The following is a 13,411-nucleotide window of genomic DNA, read 5'->3' on the forward strand; positions in this document are numbered from 1 at the left end:
GTAATCTGTGGCTGTTCATTGGTCAAAAGGCTCAGTAGCAGTGGCGGTTCTTCCATGGGGGCGTTTGGGCGCCGCCCCCCTGCTTTCTCGCCGTGCGAGAAGAAGGCAGAAACAAATGGTAGTTATTTATTTATAACTACCATTTGTTTCTGCCTGCCCTTCTCGCACGGCGAGAAAGCAGTCAGCAGAACTTCCTGGTTACTCGAGCCTCAGGGCAGGGGGGAGTGGCTTGGGGGAGTGGCTTGCCCACTGTTGTTAATACTGACTGTTTGGAAGCCTGAGAGGCTGTCCAAATAGACAGTATTAGCAACAGTGGGCAAGCCGCTCCCCCAAGCCACCTCCCACTCTCCGTTCTGCAGGATGCAGACTAGGAGAAATGACGCGGTTAGGGCAGCCGGCCGAACCAATCAGTGCCGGCTGCTATGGAGGGGAGGGAGGCTGCCTGCAGCCTTCAGTGACGAGAGCCCACATCACGTCAGACGCAGCGGCGGCATTCAAAATCCAGGACGGCGGGAGTCTGCAGTCTCGGGACTCGAGTCGGGAGTCAGCGCGGGAAGCCCAGGTAAGTCTTTTATATTTATTTTATTATTCTGTGTCTGTTATGCTTGTACCCCTGCTTTATGTGCTGTCTTTTCCATGTGTAAGTGTGTGGGATGAGGCTAATGGATTCGGAAACACCGCGAGCGCAGAGGTGTTCTCAGCTCCTAGGAACATATCTCCAAACATCTAACGCTTCTCTATGTGTTTCGGCGCAACTAGCAGTCGAGGTGACACCTTTGCAGCACTGCCAAGCCTTGTGCCCAATGCTAGACAGACTCTTCCTACAAAGGGCCGCTCTATGAACCCTCAACAGGCCAAACAGCACAGTATACTTAGCACACTTCTCCTCCTTCAGCACTACAAATGCTTTCTAGTCTCTACATGGGTATGAGGCGCTATGAAAATTATATAATGCAAACTATTCGTTTTCTACAAATCCCAGTTGCAGGCAGCCTTCACCTTTGCCCAAGATATGAAAAGCCTGGGTACATGTGCCTGCAGGATTCCTATGATATGCCTGGCTCATTACAGGGCATTTTTTCCAGTGCCGGGCCTCTGACCTTCGGGTCATAATGAACAAGCATTTTATTCTGCACTACAAAATAATGACATGAAACGATGGCTCTTTAAAACATGTGTTGGTATTACAGCACCTCACCACAAGTTAACGCAGCCAGCGATGGCAGCAGTGAACCCCGCAAAGCCACTACAAACGCTTTTCATTTGTGTCAGTCCTGAGACATAAACGAGAGGCTGCCAACGCCCAGGTTCTTTGCTAGGCAACTGGGTGGACGCATCTGAGTTCACAGAGACTGGCTGTGAGCGATCACCGTTTGACCGAGCTCTTCACAGTTAAACTAAGCTGTGACAGGGCAGAGACTTTGGTCGAGTTGTGCAATTGCTGCGTGTTCCAGGCAGCCCCGACCTGTGTGACGTGCATTTTTAGATCAGGCTGCGATGGCTCAGCTGGACAGGAAGAAAGTGTGACTCAGACAGCTGTTGTCACGTCTTTCAGATGATTTCAGGGGTGGTGCACGTCACTCTCTGGAAGGAACAGTGCTGGTGTTTGCTTGTGCATGTGAAGTGGAGGAAGACGAAGCATACACTGTGAATCTGGCACTTTTTAATGCATCTATTCACCTGTTTAACCCCCCCGAAACCCCCATTGGTGTTTTGAGCTCGCTCGCTACGCTCACTTGCAACATTGCAGTACGATTATTGTGTTACGCCTCACCACTTTCAAATGTCACCAGCCGCCACTGCTCAGTAGTACCCCCTTGTCTCATTTTGTAAGCTCCCAAGGAACACCCCCTGTTACCAGTGTTGTTGCTCGGTAGGCTTTAACCCTTTGGATGCGTCGGACGGCTTCCGGCTGTCTGACGCAATGGGTAGTGTGTGCGTCGGATGGCCGGGAAAATTTCACGTGCATCGAAGGGGTTAATTAAAGCCTCTGAGCACTATTTTCTCAAATAGCTTTAAGGACACGCTCCCTCCTAACGCTTTTTTTTTTAAATCACACATTTGCAATGCAATATTTATTTATTTTTATTTTGAAAGTTTTATAGAGCGCAAACAAGACCCTTGGGGATATCAGAAAGCTTTACAGTAAGTTTGCGAGAGTTGAAACTATTTGCATTGTAAATACCTTTTATTTATATTTTTAAAACAACACATAAATAAAAGGCATTGTCATTTACAATGCCAATAGCTCAAACTATCTATCATAAATGCAAGACCTATTGCATTGCAAATGCTTGTTTGAAAAAAGGGTTCTCGAAGGCCGGGTGGAAGAAACAACCTCTAAACCTCTCCGAAACTTTCCTTTGCAAAGGGATGCACTTCCTCTCCAAGTACACTCTCACAGTGTCACGGACCTTGCAGATTTGACTCGAAAAATTAAACGGAGGTACCTGTATAAACCTCCTCTTACACCACCCACTAGCATCCTAAGCTCATTCCAGGAATGTCACAGCTCACGTGATACCCTGCACGCCTTACCTAACTTCCCAAGCGCCTGCCTTCACGTTTCAAACAGGGGGTTCTCTAAACCGTTTTTGACATATGGACCGCACAGCTTTCATGGCTGTCTGTCCAACGCACTTGTTCTCAGGTCCCGTTACCACCACCAACATGCTAGCGATGTATTTCCATGGAATGACACATAACTAGGACGTGACGCGCGTGTCACGTGATGTTTACGTCGTTGCTGAGAGTCATTCATCTAATGGGAACTAGTCCCTACCTTCTTGGGGTTTCTGTTGTGTTGGGTCCGGGTGCAGTGACTACTCATACGTTGGTGAGTACTGGTGAGATCATCACACTTAAGAGAAGTGGGGGGAGGAGGCGCAAGGAGGTTGGGGAAATTTTGCCGGGTAATTGCGACAGCTGCGTGAGGTGTTCAGTGTGTCTTTGCACGTACTCTCTACACCTTGCCAATGCTGACGGCACATTGTGTACGTTCATTCGCAGCGCGGGGTATGCTTTACCTCAGTAATCAGCGTACAAACAGCCGTTGCGCAGCGTGAAGTGCATCGATACCTTGCTTTATAGACTACTGAACATAATAGCAGCTACATCCTTAGTTGCCAAATGTCCATTATGTGACACCTTTAACTGGGTTTGATTTTTAAGGCAACGACCTCTTGCATATCGCGTCATTTAAGACACTATAATGGTGAAAACGAAACTAAAGTCTTACAACAAAAAAAGGGTTAGCTGTGATAGCCAGGATGTAGTAAATATTTAATATTTGCATGGCACAGTTTTACATTTGTGGACCCATATCATGGAGTGTGTGCACCCAGACCATGCCGATCCACCACGGTGCACTGTGACCATTGCCCCGTGCAGGGCTTTAGGTGGGATGAAAAAAAGTGAGGGGGGTAGTCTCTAAAAGGGTCGTGGCCTATGTAGTAAAGGGCGTGGCATAAACACATGATTTACATTTTTGCGCTTTCCATATGTGCGCACAACGGGTATTTTGATGCCTCGCTGAGCTTTTTTTGATTGCATCCAGATATATAACACAACATCTAATACCAGCCAGGACCATTGCCTTTGTCAGTGGTTGTTAGCTGTTTAAGATAAACGAGTAATAACAGTTATGGAATATTTGGAATCATTTGGAAATCATTAATATTAAATCTGTTTTAAGAGCCTGTGACTTAAACATTACTGAGGCCTGTGGAAGAGATACTGGTCTTCAGATCGTCTCGATCACTCTTGTCATATTTACTCTTAGACATTATTGCATTTTCCTCCACATATCCTCCATCTGCTTATTTCATACATCCTCTCTTTCCTCTTCTGCACCTACTTTTCACTCTCTCTTCACTGCACTTCCTCGTATTACTTTCACTTCAGTACACCAAAACATATAACGTAGCTACTCACCTGTAAGCACTGCATTTTCTGTTTTCGCCAAGTCACTATATTGACAACTGTGTACCTCCTTCACACCCATTTGTACAGAATCACAATCGTGCATTCTGTACAGAGGCCAAGGGTTGAATGACCATGTATTCTGAACACCTTTCTTACTGACTGACAGGCACTTCAACTTCACCTCCAGAGCTCTCAGTTGTGTCCCGTTTTACAACACCTGGAGGGAGTCGGTTCTAAGTATGTAGTATACAAGAGAAATGTGATACACAAAAAATACAGTAACACATCATCCTGGAATTAGCATAGACTCTAAAGGAATGCAAGATAAACATTAAATTAGACAGGTATTAAATCACTGACATGGATACCTTAATATTTTTTTATATTAATTGCTCAGAAATCTATCCGTTTTTGTCTGTAATGCTGAGGCCATGAATATTGTGCCAGACCTGCTTCAATACCTATTTTTCATTCCTACAGGTCTTAGACCCGTAGGGACCCAGCCTACTTAAAGCCATTTGACTTTGTGTGTGGTCATTATGACTGTGCCCATACGCTGCCAAGGCAGCATGGAGGCATATACAGCAGGTCACTGCACCTGGTGACGTGCCTCCTCATCCTCTGTACACGTTTGATAGTTGTCCGTGGACACCTGCTTTCAGAACCCAGCTCAGAGGCCCACAAGTGAAGCAGGGGTTACTGGGCCCAACTGTGGGAGTTTAGGCCTTTTACTTATGATATTGTGGGGTCAGACCTACTATGGGTCCTGAGTAACTGTCCAAGTACCCCTTCAGCACTAGACTCTCAGTGGTAGGTAGCACAAGTCAAGTAGTCCAAGTCTTCTTGGGGGCTGGTCACTAAACAGAAAGGAAGGGTGAACATGGGTTCACAGCTCGAAATACCTGCAGCAGCAGCAATATATGATTGTTCAGTCAAATACTGGCTCTTGTGATAAAGGAAGTATTTATCTATAACTACAAAGTAAAATATGACATTCTTAAACAATACACACAGTCCCCTGAGGTCAGGGCTCTAGTGTTTCATAGGTGGATCCCTGAGTCCCACTCCTCTCAAGCTAGCGTTGGTGGTTATTCCCTATTCTCTTCAGGCGACATTCAGGTTATACTCCTCTAGTAGTCAAGTTTCAGGAGTCCCACTGTGACTCTGTATTAGTGAAGTATTCCAGGGCCAAAGCGCTATCTGGCAAGTAAGTTCCCCTGGTCCGAGTGGCCTGAAATCAGCCTTACCTGCACCAGCAGGATCGGAACAATCGGGGTCTTTAAGCGTGCCACCTCCGTGGACGCTGTAGCTACTGAGATTGTCTCCGGGAAGTCTTTCACATGTGACCCAGGTGGGCTGCGATCATCTGTCCTTGAGGAGGTCCTCATATGCAGCGGCCGAGTAGGTGGGGTTATCCGGTGTTCCTCCAAGGTGTGTAAGACTTTTGGCTCTTTCCATAGGTAGTGGGGGGTGCAAAGATCTAGGCACTGGTCCTCAGTCATGGCTCAAGCCCACTAGAATCCTGAAGGTAGCCTCTATCCGATTACGATCTCGACTAGGCCACACTTCTTGCTTAGTCTAGGGGTCACCATAGCTCCACAGAGTAACGGCTACGGCCTGCTCTGCATGGCAGTACTCTTCATGGTGGACCCACCTGGCATGCAGGATCGTCACCTTTCCCTGCACATGGGCGAGAACCCATTCTGCACAGCAACAAACACAGCTCACTTCACAGCTGCCCTCCTCTGTCATATGAGGGTTGCCGACTGACTTTGCATATGACCAACAACTCAATTGGTGTAGAAACTGTCTCATCACACCTTGCTACAGGGATCCACTCGCCAGGATTCCCCACTTGACCTAGCTCTTTTAAATGCTTGCCTGTTCCTTACTGGTTATACAGGACTTGGCAGGTGCTGGTGCTCCATGACAGGTGGTCTTGGATCCCTGCACGATGTTCCCTCTTCTAGCTGGGAGACCAGCAGACCATGGCCCCCAGTCCTGGTCTCAGGGAAAATCTTGCAGAGCTTCTCCTCCTTGCACAGCCTGAGAGCCTGCTTGGCAGCTGCCAAATTCTGGGGTCTGAACCTTCCCTTCTTATAGTCCATTTCCAGACACCAGATGTGAATTAGATTCAGAGTCCCTGAAGTTTATGTTGGGGTCTGCTTCCTTTTGAAGTGCCTACTTCTCTCCTCTGTTCTCTGTTCCTTCTGAAAGCAGTCCATCAAAGCAAGAGTGACTCCAAATCTGATAGCCCCACAGCACAGGCCATGGGAGTGACTAGCGGTTTAATCAAACCTGGATGTCAGCCACAGTGATGTTTGTATCAAAGGGTTCCCTCGGGGACTTAGCCTTACTCTTTATGATTCCCTTATCAGCCCCATCTCCTTCCTGAGATGCACCCAGGCCCTTTCCTTGTGACCTCTCTGAATCAAAGAGCACGCTTTGAAGTGTACCAGAGAGCCTGGCTCTCCCCTCCTCCAGTGTGTCCCACCGAGCTTACAGGAATGCAACAAACTCAAATCTGGCTGGGGTAGTTCTGTACCTTCTCTCATCGTGTTTCACCATGGAGCCCTGGGTCTCCCAAAATTGAACCCAGAGTTTTCCATGATTGTACTAGTCACAGGCACACATATTCCCAGCATGTGCATACATGCACTTCACAGCACAACATACTTCATGTATCGTACCATTAGCAGGCACATATACACCCAGCACATGCATATACCTTACATGCATTGCACATCACAACATCCTTTATGCATTGTACCACTCAGTACACCCATCACATGCGTATAACACACATGCAGTACATAGTACTGCATCATCCCTGTATTGTACCATTCACAGGCACACAAACAACCCTCACATGTAGAATACACATGCACAGTGCATCACTTCACATCAAACCAATATAGGCCAAGGGTAAGTTAAGCACATAGCAGCAGAACTTTAAATGAGTGAGCCTGTAGGCCTGACTTCAGTGACACAGGCTAAAAGGACCTGTTCACTCCTACTACCCACTACATGGTATCCTGCTACCACAGCATTTGTGCTGCGTAGCTTTGGGCGCCAAAATCACATACCTTTCAACTAAGAAAAGGTACATTTTTGATACAGTTGTCTGATGCCTTCAAAGGAAAAATGTCAACTCTTTTTTGGTTCATGTAAAAACCCTTGTAACTCAAGATTTGTACTTCTACCTTGTTCAACCAATGTAAGCTTGTTAATCTATACTGCATCTTTTTGTCTTAGAATTTCAATTCTTGTGCCACCCTTTCAGTGTTATTTCACACAAGTGATTCCTAAAAATATCTGCTAATTTCCTTTATTTTGTGTGTGTTTCTTGTTAAAGCCTATCATCACCAGGTATTTTGTGTCCTTATTTTTAAAAGCTTTCATTTTTTCAATGTTTTTTATTTGTCATTTTTTCAGTCATTGTTATTAGCAAAACCTACAAATTTTCTGCTGACCAAAAGTACATACTCATGCCCTTGTTATTAAATACACATGAAATTGACAAACTTAAAGAAAACAGCATTTGGCTGTTAAAATGTTAAACTATTAGGTATTGTTGATAGGTATTCCCCTCTGTATAAAACTCCACAAAAAACGAATAACAGTATGCATAACTGAATGGAGGGACATGCCACAGTGAAACACTTGACACACAAAAAGAAATTAAACAAGCATTTGCAATGCAATAGGTCTCACATTAATTAAGTTTGAGCTATTGGCATTGCTAAATATTGCAACACCAACTGCAACAAAAGTCTATAAATTGTAGGCCAAAAAAATGTGTATTTATTTCGTAGCAATGGTGGCATGCTACGCTTTAGATGAATATGTTTAAAAGTAAAGTGCAGGGTAATCAATGGAGAGAGAGAGGGTTTTGAGGGGCGAGTCCTGTCCCCAACTATGTAATCAAGAAAACAATGTGGACTGGCCCACTATGTGGAAGTAGCGGAATATCAGTTGATATTCCAGGTCACATGTGAGTATAGCTTATCAGCTGGGCACAATAGGTTTTGTTTATAAACCCCTCACACACCAACCTGGTTGGTGTCATGCTTCATCATCGGGGTCCAACCAGGCAGCCGAATGCCGCCTGGTTGTGCTTCTACGCCTGACTACAGCGGAGCAGGTGTCGTGCAACAGTGTGATGTAGATGAAGGTGAGTAGTAAAATGCACCTCTGGGGATCCTTGCCCAATCTTTTATTCGTGGCGGCCCAGGGTGTAAGATAAAAATATGTGATGCAACTACAAGTAGAAAAATGATGACTACTTAGTTGGCTAGGTGTTGGCGGTCTACATGTTTCAGTCCTAGAAGAAAGATAGGCGGGACTTTCGTCAGGACCAGGTAAAAGTGAGTGGCAAAAAAATAGTGCCACGTCTGAAAATTCTCCTACACACGCGCTAAGGTGTGTGGAAAAAGGGTAAAAAGATGCTCTGCAGGTAAGAGAGAAAAATCCTGTGGGAAGGAAAAAGGACAATACACAATAAAATGTTATTAGAGTCTGCTAGAAGGCTGTATCAACCATGCAAGATCAGGTGATGTGTGACATGCATGGCAGTGCCTTTTGTATCAAGAACAAGTGACAATTGCTGAAGCATGCATTCAGAGCATGCTGGCTGAAATGAGCTACGTGCGGAATGCACGGTGTATTGACACTAAGTCTAGGCGCACAAGGTGATATAGCAATGTCTGATGCCTAGCTATCACAGGGCCGGTCCCTATAGTGATGGCGACTGGCCCTGGTGTCGCTATTATTTAAAGAGTAAGTAGTGGTTTGACAATACAGACATATAAAACTTACGTGCTATTGAAAGGATGCGCCTGGGTGCGCTGTAAATATACAGTGAGACGAACACACATACAAAAATTATTGTTAAAAAACATGGCACCGATAATTACTTCGCTAGGGGTTCTAATCCAGAAGATCGGGCGCGGGGAGAGGCTCTCCCGTATGTGATCTGGAGGAACGGGGAAAAGAATAGTGGTCAGGACCACTCGCGGCCAACGGGAATAGGTAGGCCCGCAATCGGCGGGACCGGAAACAAGGCCTTACTTGATAGTTAGGAGTCCTCTGCGGAAAACGTAGTCTGGTACCCACGGCGTCCCAGCTGGTAATGAGCGGCCGGTGGTAATCGCTTAAATACTGGTTCTCGTATCATTTGCCGGTAGGAGCAGCGGGAGTTGCAGTGAGGAGGGGCCGAGCTGGAGCGCGCCTGCGCCGTGGTACGTGATGGTACTCTCAGCCGGCGCATGCGCGAACTGTGGAAATGCCGAAAAAGTGGCGGCCATCCTGGAATGGGCTGCGCGCTGAGATGAAGTGCTGGGAAGGGGTTCTCGCCTGCTTGGGGAACCTTGGTGGGGAAGTGGTGGAAAGAAACATAACCAAAAAGGCCCGGCAAAGGCAAAATATTAGTTTGATAAATGAGAGGGGGTTCTCGCCTGCTAGGGGAACCTTGGTGGGGGATGTGATGGAGAAAAACTGCGGATAAGACCGGGAAAGGCAATGAGGGCAAGATATTTATTTGATGGGGAAGGCTTTGCAAGATCATTAGGGGGCAGGGGAATAATAAAATGATAATAATAGTAATAATATTATAATCAAATGCCCCCTACTCAGCTATGTGTCCGCATGGGAGTTAAGAAATTTCCAGGAATATTCACGGGGATGCAGCTAAGGTGGGATGCAGTGGGTGCTTAAGCTGTTCCATGGAATATTGTCATTAAGGCCAGTCTTGTGGGTAGACAAATGGTAGATCCACCGCTGCTCCTTGTTCAGCAGCTTTTCCTGGACGTTGGGCCCATTGGGGTTAATGCTCTCGATCACCACCCAGCGCATATCGTTGGTGGTGTGGCCCGTTTCTTGGGAAGTGATTGGTCAGTTTGGTCGTGTTCTTCTTACACCGGATCGTGCTGCGGTGTTCGCATATTCGTGTCTTAATTCTTCTCCTGATCATCCCAATGTACCACAGGTTACATGGGCAGGTGATGCGGTAAATAACGTGAGTGCTGTTGGAGTTAGTGTGGCTGCGCAATTCCCACTGTTTTCCTGGTTCGAGGGCTAGTGTTTTTGTGGTGTTAGTCAGGTGGCACACACTGCAATCGCCACAGGCATAGTGGCCTGTGATGTTGGGAGGCCCCATGCATTAGTGATTGTCTGCTTAGGGGGTTGTGGGAATTTCGGTCTGGTTGAGACAATCGTATCTTTAATGGATCTGGCGTTTTTGTGAGAGATTAGAGGGGGGTCCCATTGCAATTTTCCTGTATTTATTATGTTCCAATGTTTTCTTATGATTTTGGATACCTGGGTGGAGACTGTGTTGAATGTGGTCACACATGTCAATGGTATTGATGTGGTTTCTCGATTGCATGTTTCAATGAGTCTCTCCCGGTTTTGATTTCTTGCGCGCTTCTGTGCCTTCTCTGTGATCTTTTTGGGGTAGCCTCGCTGTTTTAATTTCGCACTGAGGTCTTTGGCCTGTACCTTGTAATCCGAGGTCTCACTACAGTTTCGTCTAAGCCTAAGAAATTGGCCGTAGGGTAGGTTTTCTCTAAGGGATCTGGGATGAAAACTTTAGAAGTGCAGCAGAGAATTTCGGGCAGTGGGTTTATAGTGGGTTTTGCTTTTTAGAAGGCCTCCTGATGCCTCCATGTCCAGGTCTAGGAAGGAGGTTCGATGTGTATCAAAGCTGTGAGTGAATTTTTTATTTTAAACTTTGTTTATTAGTTTTTTTAGGTTTAAAGTTTTTTATTCAGCATCTCACACAAAGACCAACAAACATCAACACTGGGCGTTCTGTTAGGGTGGGGAGAACCCCAATCCCGGCCGGACTGGTTACATGCAGTGAATTTTATCAGCCCCTTGCAGCTACATCTGAAGTGCCAGTCCACAGTATGAGATAACGTTCCATTTCAAACTCCCCCCCCAGACCCCAACAACCCAACTCCCGGATCCCAACCTCCCCCCCTCCCCCCCCCCCACCCGCCCCGTCCAGTGCACCAACCTCAATTCAGTCCAATCACAAGACCCCCACTCGCCGGGGAAGTACTCCTCCCACTAAGTTACAGAGCCTGTGCCTCAGGACTCGTGAGCCGCAGGAGGCGGAGGTATTTGGGGCAGGTAATTTCCGTGAATTCCATCAACAACAGGGAGTGAAATGGCTGCCAAAGCTCTGAGAACTGTGAGATATCCCCTGCCACCATCAGCGACAGTTTCTCCATGCCTAACACGTGCCACAACCTATGGAACCAGCCCGTAACCGAAGGTACTGTGGCCGTGCGCCAATGGATCAAGATATTTTGCACCGCTGAGCCTAGTGCAATGGCAATCTGCCTACCCCTGCGGGATCTAAGTGGGTACATTAGGCTGTTAGGGAGCCCCAGTAGTGTGTAGGCAGGGAAGCGCGGCAGTTCAATGCCAAAATGCGTATCAATGTTGTCCAGTACCTCCTTCCAATATGCAGCCAGGAGAGGGCAGTCCCATAGAATGTGTGTAAGTGTACCTCGGTGTCCACACCCTCTCCAACACACTGCCTCCTTGCTGTGGTCGAATTCGTGTACCCGCTCCGGCGTGTAGTACCAGTAGGTGGAGACTTTAGTTAGAGTGTCAGTAAGGCCCATATGGTACGCTGAATGCCTTGCTCTGTAAGAGATGTTCTCCCAATCCTTAGGGCTCAGTGTCCTCCCCAATTCCCTTTCCCACCTCTCCCTTCCCGGGTTATAGAAGTGTGTGGACGGAGGTTGCAATAATCTATACAGGTCTGTAATCAGTTTAGAGTCTGAAGTGCGTGTAAGCAGCCATTGTTCATAAGGTAGAAAGCGCCTGTCAGCCGTCTCCCTCACCTGAGGCTGGAGGGCCCAGTGGCGCGCCTGCATATAGCGGTGTCTCTCAGTCTCAGGGAGGGAAAACTCCTGTCGGAACTCTGTGAAGGGGATCACCCCGCCCTGACCATACATATGGCACAGGGCCCTACATCCTGCCCCTCGCCAGTGCGCAAACGCGCCCTGTTCCATGCCCGGGGTAAAGTCAGGGTTATCCACCAACGGCGTAAGCGGCGACGGGAAGGAGGTGAGACCGCACGTAGTGGCGGTAGCATCCCAGACCCGTAAAGGTACTCGTGTAACAAAGGAGGCGTACAGATTCTTCGGACGATGAATCCGGCGCAAGAACGGGACCTCCTGCAAGGGTCGCCCCGCCACCGCCTGGTCCTGAAAGAGCCAGTTCTTGTCGGACTCCCACCTACTCCATTCCACAAGACAACGTAACTGCACCGCTCGGAAATATCTACGAAAGTCCGGGATCCCCAACCCTCCCATCTCAGGGGCCAAGAAGGAGAGGGGTCTACGCATTCTGGGCTTTTTCCCCTGCCAAACAAAACGTGAAACGTCCGCTTGCAACTGCTGAATCCACCCAACCGGAGGCTGGAGTGGCAGAGCCCGAAACAAATACAGCACCTGCGGGAGAATAGTCATTTTAACCGCAGCAATCCTGCCCAACCAGGAAAGGATACCGCGGCTCCAGCGGTGCAGCTCCTCCTTAATTTTAACACCCAGGGCCGAATAATTGGCCGCAACCATGGCCGGTAGGGTGGGCGCTATCTGGATCCCTAGATAGGGTACCGCCGCCGATGACCAGATCATTGGGAATCGGCTCTGCAAATCCGCCCTGGTGGACGGCTCTAAAGAAACATCCAGGGCCACCGATTTCCCCATATTCAGCTTGAACCCCGCAACCGCGCCAAAGGAGGCCAGCTCCTCGACGCAGGCCGGGAGGGCAGTCCGCGGCTCATCAAGCGATAGGATGACATCATCAGCGTAGAGGCTAATGGCGTGTGTAAAGCCACCCATCCGTATACCGGTCACGGCCTGGTTATCACGTATACGCTGGGCGAACGGCTCCATATAAAGAGCAAAGAGCAAGGGCGAGAGTGGACACCCCTGCCTGGTGCCCCTCTCGATGTTGAAGGCCCGGGAGGCGAACCCATTCACCCGAACCACAGCAGTCGGGCGCCTGTAGCAGTTGAAGACCATGGTGCGGAACCTGACCCCTATGCCTGCCTTCACCAACACCTGTTCCAGGTAGGGCCAGTGCACTCGGTCGAACGCTTTCTCAGCGTCCACCGTTAACATCATCCGTTCCCCCGGGATCCGGGAGGCCTTTTCGAGCAGATGAACAATCCGCTTTGTGTTGTCAACCGTCTGTCTCCCCGGAACGAAACCTGCTTGGTCAGGGTCAATAAGACCTGACAAGTGCGGGGCCAAACGAGCCGCCAGTATCCCAGTATACAATTTCAGGTCGACGTTGAGAAGGGATATCGGCCTATATGAGCCACAGTGCACCGGATCCTTCCCGGGCTTGGGGATCACCGAGATGGATGCTCGCAAAAGATCAGGTGGAATAGCTCCCTCCTCGGCAAATGAGTTGAAAAGGCGGGTCAGGATAGGGGCCAGCGACGAGCAAAACGTCTTGTAGA

At 48.2% G+C, this 13,411-nt stretch overlaps 1 protein-coding gene across 2 annotated transcripts in view; it reads left to right on the plus strand.

Annotated features, from left to right (window-relative positions):
• The first annotated feature begins 2,739 nt into the window (after positions 1-2,739).
• Positions 2,740-13,411, plus strand: part of FNDC3A (fibronectin type III domain containing 3A) — a 1,256,364-nt gene continuing 1,245,692 nt past the window's right edge. Inside the window, exon 1 of one of the 2 annotated variants that reach the window (XM_078657339.1) lies at positions 2,740-2,836. The gene's annotated coding sequence lies outside the window, so the exon portion shown is untranslated. The remainder of the gene's footprint in view (positions 2,837-13,411) is intronic. The other variant, XM_078657340.1, reaches the window with a different exon arrangement.

This window comes from Lissotriton helveticus, chromosome 8 (genome assembly GCF_964261635.1).
Source record: "Lissotriton helveticus chromosome 8, aLisHel1.1, whole genome shotgun sequence".
Taxonomy (NCBI): Eukaryota; Metazoa; Chordata; class Amphibia; order Caudata; family Salamandridae; genus Lissotriton; species Lissotriton helveticus.